General features: G+C 37.1%; 1 pseudogene; it reads left to right on the top strand.

Annotated features, from left to right (window-relative positions):
• The first annotated feature begins 6,246 nt into the window (after positions 1-6,246).
• On the top strand, positions 6,247-7,968 carry LOC114386005 (annotated as a pseudogene).
• The last annotated feature ends 260 nt before the right edge of the window (positions 7,969-8,228 follow it).

Here is an 8,228-nt window from a genome sequence, read left to right on the forward strand (position 1 = left end):
TTTTGGTGATTCTTTTTTCGTAAAGTTACGGAAACTTACGAATTTCGTAACGATACTTGTTTTCTTTCCGTAATGTTACGGAACCTTGCGGATTACATAATCATCCCCTTTTTGACTTACGGAATGTTACGGAACCTCACTTAATTATGCAACGATGCTTCCCTTTGATTTCCGGTGTGTCATGGAAACTTACGGATTGTGCATCAATATTTTTTGGTTTTTCGGCATGTCCTGGAATTTCACAAATTGCCTAATGATGGATGCCAAGCACCTCACAAGGACCAAAGAAAGGTCGCATGTCATCAAGCAAAGGTCCCCGGACGAAATTAGGGTATGACAGTTTTCATTACAAAAATTGTAATTCAAATGAACTCGTAAATTGAACTTACAATTTTGTCAGAGATTTCTTGAGCCGTCGTAAATGTCAGTTGGCCATACCGCATTGTTCTGGCCATCTTCCACTTGACATGTCTTGCAATCGGGGATGGAGGGTCTACGATCATAGTTGAATTTTCGGTAAACTCAGCTTGATAGAGTTTTGTCTTCCTTTTCTCGTCTATCAATTTTTTTTAGAAGATCATACCCCCCCTCCATGAGACAGTAAGTGGGGGCAGTCATTGAATTTTTGAATCTCCTGAGCTTTTTTCCGTTTTCCCTGTCAGGATGTAAAAATAGTATCCATTAAATAATGAGTTTAACAAACCTTACCTAACTCAAATTTTGTCTAAAAACAATTTAATTCAAACCTGCCAATTAGGGGTTTGTCAACTCTTTGCAGATTATTCCCAAGTTTCTGGATCCAAACCATACTTAGCAGATGGATCATGGTTATCTTCACTGTCTTTGTCAGCATATACATATTTAGTGGTAAGGGAGGACTTAAATTGCCTCCATCTCGTCGCAACCGTCAACATGACCTCTTCTTGGCAATTGATCCTTCAAGAATGTCAAATTTACCCTACAACAATAAATTGTTTTCAAACGCTTAGTCAACAACGACCTTTGCAACTTAATTAAAAAAAAATAAAACCAAAATGGTTACTTAAGTGCACTTACCAAAATGCCATCCCATATAAGATTTTTTAGAGATTCAGGGACAACTTTCCAACTGGAATGTACAATAGGGATTTTCTCCCGCGCTACTACCCCCAGGTAACTATGCAATTTTTCTTTACGAGAGCCAGATCCTCTACCAGTAATAGGGTTGACATTGATAGTAGGTCGTGGTTGATCCAAACTTCTGCCAGTCAATCTTCTGAGCTGGGTAGTTTGTCTAGTCTTCCTTTTTGTAGTTGCACTTGGAGCATCTGAAGGTGGAGGGGAACTCGGGGGTGTTGCCATGGCCCTTGACAAAAAAAAAATGTAAGACAAGTTAATTAGAACAACATGTAAGCATGAAATTTTAATTAAAGACAATTAATTGTAAATTTTAAAATATAATTTTTCAACATGTTAAACATTATTTGCGTATATACCGCAGTTACGTAGCCGTGTTCTCCCATAAACCTTCATCATGATCGATACGATTTGCATATACATCATTGTCCTCATTTTCAGCATTTGTGGAAGGCATTTGTAGGGAGAACATGGGCATCTCGTTAACATCAAGTGTTGAAGCATCAAAATCGTAAGGGATACCACTTGTTTTCCCCTGTAGAACAACTGACCATCTTGAGTCACTCGGATCTTGAACATAAAACACCTGTCTTGCTTATGCTGCCATGATGAAAGGCTCATCCTTGTAACCAACCCTTTAAAGGTCAACCAAAGTAAACCCCATTTTGTCTTGACGGACACCCACATTTCCATTAACCCATTGGCACTTGAAGACAGGCACTCTAAATTCACTATAATCAAACTCCTAAATTTCTTGAATGACTCCAAAATAAGACATGGATGCTTGAATCAGATTGTTATCTAATGCACTACTAAAGTGATTAGAATGAGCATCAACAGTCACCCCACTATTTTGCATGGTACTTTTATCATCTTGTGACTTTGTGTAGAAAGAATAGTTTTTGATATCATATCCCTTCCAAGTGAGGACATTGAGGTTTGGTCCAACAGCTAACAATCTTAATTTTTTAGAAGCACTATCATTAGCGAATATTGTTTTTCTAAACCAATTAATGAAAGTCTTATTGTGCTCTTGCAACACCCTCATCATATTCATGTTTGGGTGACTAGCTGCGACATTTTCTTTTTGAGCATCTATGTGTGGGATAACCTCTGTTGTGTTGTTGAGTACATATAGATGCACTTGTGAGACCTGTTGGTGATCCATGGCTACAACATTGAATCCTCGTGTTCCCCTACCTTGCTATGTAGACTCATGACGACTTTCAGGAAGGTCGACAGGTGTAGCAGTTTTTATGTACTCAGAACAAAACTCAATAGCTTCTTCTTCGACATACCTTTCGATAATGCTTGCTTCTGGTTGATATTGATTCTTTGTATAACTTTTCAACACCTTCATGTACCGCTCAACCGAATACATCAACCGCAGATAGATGGGCCCACACAACCATATCTCTCATACAAGATGAACAACTAAGTGAATCATAATGTCAAAAAATGCTGGCGGAAAATACATCTCCAATTGACAAATGATAATGGTAGCCTCATTTTCCATATCATCCAATTGTTGAGGGTCAATGACTTTGCTGTAGATCGCATTGAAGAAAAAACAGAACTGAGTTATGACAACCTTAACTTTGTTAGGCAATATACCGCAAATGACTATAGGCAATAATTGTTGCATTAAAACATGACAATCATGAGACTTTAACCCAACCAATTTCAGCTCATTAACGGATACAAGTCTCTTGATATTTGAAGAGTATCCTTGTGGGACTTTAAAATTTTTAAGACAATGACAAAAAAAAATTTTCTCTGTCATTGACATGGTATGACATGCCGGGGGCAAATACGTTCAACGACCTTGTGATACTGGATGCAACTGTTGTCGTATGCCTATTTCTACCGAATCTTGATGACATTTCAAACCATCTTTTGTCTTGCCTTTAATGTTAAGAAGAGTGCCAACTAAACTATCACACACATTTTTCTCAACATGCATAACATCTAAACAATGTCGCACATGTAGATTCCACCAGTAAGGCATATCAAAGAAGATTGACTTTTTCTTCCAAATGTTCTTGTTAGACCTATCCTTTTTTTGTGTTTTCCCAAACATAGTTATGATGACCTTCACCTGATCAAAAACTTCGTTACCTGACAAAGGCTTTGGTGCACTGTCAATCTCAGATGTTCCATTAAATGCTTTTTTCATTCACCGATATGGGTGATAAGGATGCCTTGTATACACTGTCTTCTTTCCATGCTTTAGTTGGATGTAACTTGTGTCTTTCTTACATATAGGACATGCGTGGTGGCCTTTGACACTATATCCATTCAAATTCCCATAAGCTGGAAAGTTGTTAATGGTGCAAAATATGATTGCACGCAACCTGAAGCTCTGCTAAAGATTCCCATCATACACATCAACCCCTTCTACCCACAAATTTCTTAGGTTTTCAATCAAGGGAGCAAGATAGACATTAATGTCATTTCCTGGCTGTCTTGGACCAGCTATCATCATACACAACATAATGTATTTTCGCTTGATGCACAACTGAGGAGGAAGGTTGTAAATGATTAGCAAAATAGGCCACGAGCTATGGTTGCAGCTCAAGTTACCAATAGGATTCATTCCATCGGAAGCAAGACCAACCCTTAGGTTTCTGGGATCCTGTCCAAATTTCGGATACAACTGATCAATTGTTTTCCGTTGAGGAGAATCAACAGGATGACGGAGCAATCCATCATTTATCCTCCCATCAGCATGCCATGATAGGTTTTTTGCGTCATGTGCATTAGCAAACAATCGCTTAAACCTTGGTATTCCTGGAAGAAACCAACACACATTTGTTGGACGATCGTTGTATGTGCCTGCATCATCACTACATTCATCATACTTCACTTTGTAGCATGACACCCCACATGTAGCGCAGTTGCACATTTGGGCAAACTGATTTCTATACAAAATACAATCATTAGGGCAAGCATGTATTTTCTAGTATCCCATACCCACGGGACATAATATCTTCTTTGCCTCGTAATGATTCTTCGATAACATGTTATCTACAGGAAGCATATTTTTCAATAACAAAATTAATTCATTGAAGCTTTTGTCACTCCACCCAAATTTTGCCTTCAAATTCACCAAAGCTAACACCCCCGATAACCGTGTGTAGTTTGTGCATCTAAGATACAATGGCTTCTTAGAATCAGTAACTAATTTTTCATAACAAGGTGCATGTGCTTGCCTAAAACCCTCTTGTTCGAGATCACATAGCATGTCTTCTATATGATCACCGACTTGTACATCAACTGCATCAGTCGGAGGGGCTGTTGACATTTCTGGTAACTCACCTTGCCATATCCATTTTGTATAAGTAGGACTGATACCGTCACATATAAGATGTGTTCTAATGTCATCCAATGATTGTCGTCGCCCATTCAAGCATTTAACACATGGACACAAATATTCTCCACCCATTTTTGTGCATTTTCTTAGGCAAATTGCAAGAATTCTTCAACCCCATGCTCATACTCGTGTCTTATGCATGTTGTTTTCATCCAACTTCGATCCATCTTTGGTGTACTATCATACAGGGTAGATTATCCGATATGCATGACAACCTCTCTTTTTTCATAAAAAGGTGTGACCCTATCCCATTCGGGAAGACAATTTTTTACTTGACTCAAACAAACAAGTTAAGACGGTTATGTTAAATTTGATGAAATTTTGGTAGCATTTCGCTTTGGTCTCCAAGTACACGACATGATAGCGGTGACATCAATTCACCTCGATCATGTATGCACCCAGAGAACAAAGCAAGATGCACTAAACCGAAATTTAGTTAAAAATAACACAACATACTTAACTTATAAGTAAGAATTAATTAAAAATAATTAGTCTTCCCAAACTGTCCAAACAGACAATTCAAGATTCAATACAACAATTAATCAAAACTGTCTATATTAATCGTTGTATTCAATCTCAAATGGGGAACTATGGTTCACTCACAATGTAGAAAAATGTAATACTAAACAATGGTCACATGTGAACAACAAATTTAATAATTAATGACATAAGTGTCATAATGACATACATAGCTCAAAAGGTTCTAGTAACAAAAACTTAGGTTGCGGTAACACCGGTGATTATTAGATGAGTGTATGTTCAGTTAAGCAACAAGTAGAAACCTTGTATCCTTAATAGACGATAGAGGGTTTAATAGTACCACCTACAAACAATAAAGTATGTTTAACACCAGAGTAGGAGTACAATTGTGTAAACAAAATTTATTCAAACACACAGACGACATATGTATATGTCATCGACAAATACATGTGGATATGGGTTTTCAACGGATCACATTTATGAATGAATTGGGGATTTTCATAAGTTCATCATCATTTCAACCTAATCTAAATTAAAAAAATTGTCAATCCAAATTTGGCCATTTGTGTTAGACTAATGTCAGGCAATCTTTTGAACCTACAAATACCAGATTTACAAAAATAATGATAACAACTAAAGCATACTATACAAGAGTGTGTGCACGAGACCAGAGTTTTAAAACCAGAGGTAGCCTTCTATACAGAACACAAGCAGCAACACAAAAAAATGGAAATGTGCACCTGATTCACTTTAGTCATCCTCTGCTGTTAATTCATTAAAAATAATTTTGCCTATCATAATAAGGGGTCCAACCACATTTCATATATACGTATCATTTCCCTATTGAATTGGATTAATGTTGATGAATCAACCGGTGCAATATGAATGTCTTTCATATATCATTGACACAAGAGCGTGTAATTATTGGTCAAGCAATTTTCGTTCACATGGAGTTAAGTTTGCTAAATTTTTAATACCTAAACTTAATAAAAAAAATCTGGCTCTAAAACTATTGATTGCATGTTTATTAATATCCTAATATGTATGTTAAATATGCTATTAAGAATTAAGAAGCAACAGTCACGATCAATGAAAGCTCACAGGTAATTAATATTTTATATCTGGTTTTAATCTATAGGTGTAGGTGTTGTGTTAATGGCCACTGTTGTTTATATTTATATTGTTCTTTATAATTTATCCCTTCTTAAATTGCTTCATAAATTTATTGTTTTTCAAATATATTTTAATACAATGATCATGTTGTAAATTCACAAGGCATGAGAGCATATAATTTCTTAGAAGTTGGTGCTGCAACTCTACTTGAAGGAGACATTGGAGCTAAGATGAAGGGGCAAGCATGGAAATTTTTTGGGGCTGATGACATGCCTTATCTGGATCAACTATTGCAGGGTTCTCTAGTAACATCATTTACTAATTTTGCATCTGCTTGTCCCTATCTGAGAGCAATAACAACATCTAAACACACAAAAGCAGGCCCTCATCAACTTTGGCATGTTCTTCTATCAGATAAGTTTCTGCTAACATATTTTTTATTCTCATTTTATATGAGGTTATGGTTTTCCAATTAATGTACCAGATGGGTGTAAGTCCAGTGAAAGGATGATTATTTAGTATAAGGTGATTACAGATTTTAATTGAAGATCACAGATTTTAATTGAAGATCATAGATTTGAGGGAAAGAATATGGAGATAGAGATTAGTGGCATGCACTTTGTTGGGAAGGACTTTGTGGCTGTGGGTTGCTTATTCAAGTTTTTGTTGGGATTCACTGAAGGTTTATTGACATGAAAAAGAGAATACGCAAGGATTGTTCCTTGTAGGAGGATGTAGAGAAGGTGAATAATAGCTTTGTTGAATTGGATACAAGGGAAGGAGTGAATGATGGTTTTCCTAGAGCTGGAGCAAATGATTCGCTTCTTCCTGGTTTTTTTTATGATGTTGTGCTGAATTGTCTTGCTTGGGCTAGTAGATCTGATTATGCTTCACTATCAAGTATAAATAAAAGGTACAACTTGCTAATTAGGAGCAGGCATCTATTTGAGTTGAGGAAGAAGCTGGGGATTGTGGAGCTAGAGCATTTGGTTTATTTGGTTTGTGATCCAAGAGGGTGGGAGGTGTTTGACCCCAAGAGGAATAGATGGATAACATTACCTAAGATACCTTGTGATGAGTGTTTTAATCATGCAGAGAAGGAGTCCTTGGCTGTGGGGAGTGAAATACTGGTTTTGGATCGGGAATTAATGGATTTTTCCATTTGGAAGTACAACTTGATTTCTTGCAATTGGGTGAAGTGTAAGGAGATGAACAGTCCTCGCTGCTTGTTCGGATCTGGAAGTCTTGGTTCAATTGCTATTGTTGCTGGTGGAACTAATAAATATGGAAATGTTCTTGAATTGGCAGAGTTGTATGACTCAAATTCAGGTACATGGGAACTATTGCCAAACATGCATACACCACGTACATTGTGCTCTAGTTTTTTTATGGATGGCAAATTCTATGTGATTGGTGGCATGTCAAGTCCTATTGTTTCATTGACTTGTGGGGAGGAGTATGATCTTAAGACTAGAAATTGGCGGAAAATAGAGGGTATGTAACCATATGTTAATGGGGGTGCTCAGGCACCTCCACTTGTGGCAGTTGTGGATAACCAGCTGTATGTCGTTGAGCATCGAAGCAACATGGTGAATAAATATGACAAGGAAAGGAACACTTGGAGTGAATTGGGAAGGCTTCCAATACGGGCTGATTCTTCTAATGGATGGGGCCTGGCTTTCAAGGCTTGTGGGGAGAAACTTCTGGTTGTAAATGGACAAAGGGGTCCAGAAGGTGAAGCTGTTGTGCTGAATTGATGGCGTCCTAGGATAGGGTTCAAGAATGAAACCATAGATTAGAAAGTACTTGGTGTGAAGGAGCATGTTAGGGTGTTTTTGTACAATTATGTTGTTATGGGATGGTCCGATGAAATGCTTTTAGATTGACTCAACAAAAGATTTGTTGGTATCTACAATTTGAATTAGCTTTTAGGGGTGCTTCCCTGTTGATTCATCTCATTTACCAAGTTAATTGTCCCTCTCCCTTGATGAGAATTTGGGTTTCTACTTTTGACATCTTTTTTGGATGTGTTTCTCTTTCATGATCCATATTTTTTATTTGCTTTTAAGATTACCTAGTAGGCTTAGACAGATATGTTCTGTTATCCTTTTCTTATCCAACTGTGTAAACCAATAAATTATAGAAT

This window comes from Glycine soja, chromosome 15 (assembly GCF_004193775.1).
Source record: "Glycine soja cultivar W05 chromosome 15, ASM419377v2, whole genome shotgun sequence".
Lineage (NCBI taxonomy): Eukaryota > Viridiplantae > Streptophyta > Magnoliopsida > Fabales > Fabaceae > Glycine > Glycine soja.